We start from the raw sequence: 1,729 nt of genomic DNA, 5'->3' as shown, positions 1-1,729 counted from the left end.
GTGATTCTTTGTTTTGTAAATTCTATTTAAAGTTATTTTCCCCTACACTAGATGCAAATGATTCTAATGTTCATATAAAATGCCATCTTCCAGTCTGGATACCATGGCTTATTTATGGTCATGATCTTTCAAAATTACCAATGATTCTGAAAGGTACAGTCTAACATTCGATACATTATTTTATAAAAAACCTAGTAGGTGTCAGCATTGCGAAATTAATATTTTATACAAGGTGTAATAATTACTATTTTAAGCGAGGGAATCGACAAAATTGCTATCAAAATTACTATTGTTAGTCTCCTTAGGATAAAAGACCGTTAAGGCCATCCATTTTATCTGAATGCTTTTTTATCAAAACATAAATTGATACTTTCCGTCATTTATTAATTAAAGTGCTAAAGTACTGCGCGAAGTTGACTTGCTGGAAAAAAAATTCGAAAAGTAAAGTGATAAATGCTATCTTTTACTAACTTAACCTTACTTTTAACTTTTTACTTCAAAATTTAAGTAAAAAAATGAAGGCTTTTTTAAATTTTTTTTTTAATTAATGTTAAATTCTGAAGAAAAAAAATTATACCACTTTATAATCAGTAACCTTTAAACCCGGCAAGCGGCCATCGCGGCATAAATCCTGCCATTCGTTTATGCAACAATTCAAAAGCCGATCAGGATCGACACGCACGAGTGATGTCGCTTACACATATTATCCAATTAAATCTGATTCGAAAATTGATTGAGCGTGATAATAAACCAAGTCTAATTGCAGTAATGTTCACCTGCCAAACACAACCACGTGATTAAGCGCAAACCATGGGATTTACATCCTTTGCAACTCTAGAAAAAGAAAACCTGATTAGTCCCTAACCATGTAACTAAACTTGCAAAAAATATTAACTTTTAATGTTTGTATATTTTATCTGTGACATCCGTTAAAAAATATTGACTCTCCCATTTAAAATTTAAATTAAATTTATAATTATGAATAAATTATAAATGTTCATATTTATAATTATGCCTAACCTTGAATCCTATTCATAATTTTGCAATTTTTGTAAATATTTTATATTGTAAATATATAATAAATATTTAAAGTGTATTCATAATCTGTGTCACCTGTAATTTTTCATTTTTGATAACTTATCATAATTTGTAGCATATATGGTGATAGGTTGCTGATGGAGAAAAAATACGATCCGATTCATTTCTTATTATCTTGTATTAGGAGGAGAAAATTTAAATTGTCGCTTCACTGAGTGTGGGGGTATAGCTCAGTGGCAGAGCATTCGACTGCAGATCGAGAGGTCCCCGGTTCAAATCCGGGTGCCCCCTGTTCTTTTTTCCTTCACGCAGATTCTCTTAAGAATTAACGATAGCATCGAGGTTAATTAAAAAACAACTAGCTCGCATTGTAATGAAATTATTCAAAGATCAAATCTTCTCAGGAATTAATTTGTTTTCAATTTTGTTTTTAAATAAATTTATAAATTTACTTCAGTTTTTGAATAAAACGTATTGACTTTTTTTTCCCTTCCGTTCTTGCATTTTATACAAGGTTCTTATTCTTGGTAAATTTTTTTACATGTAATTGTTGTCTATTTAACTTGCGGTTATTTTACGCCTATTTATGCCGTTTTTTTTTTTTTTTTTTTTTTTCTTACTTCATGCTTTGCTATTTCACTTCGGGACCATTATTATTATTGCTATTATTTTAGATCTTTGAACGTGTTAA

General features: G+C 29.6%; 1 non-coding gene across 1 annotated transcript; it reads left to right on the top strand.

Annotated features, from left to right (window-relative positions):
- The first annotated feature begins 1,257 nt into the window (after positions 1 to 1,257).
- On the top strand, positions 1,258 to 1,329 carry TRNAC-GCA (transfer RNA cysteine (anticodon GCA)). The gene has a single exon. It is a non-coding gene; the product is annotated as a tRNA-Cys (tRNA).
- Positions 1,330 to 1,729: the final 400 nt, after the last annotated feature.

The sequence above is a fragment of the Parasteatoda tepidariorum genome, chromosome 10 (assembly GCF_982258835.1).
Source record: "Parasteatoda tepidariorum strain Cologne lab strain chromosome 10, Ptep-v5.0, whole genome shotgun sequence".
In the NCBI taxonomy this organism is placed as follows: Eukaryota; Metazoa; Arthropoda; class Arachnida; order Araneae; family Theridiidae; genus Parasteatoda; species Parasteatoda tepidariorum.
Note: the sequence above shows the minus strand (reverse complement) of the source record. Positions and strands in the feature narration are given on the sequence as shown.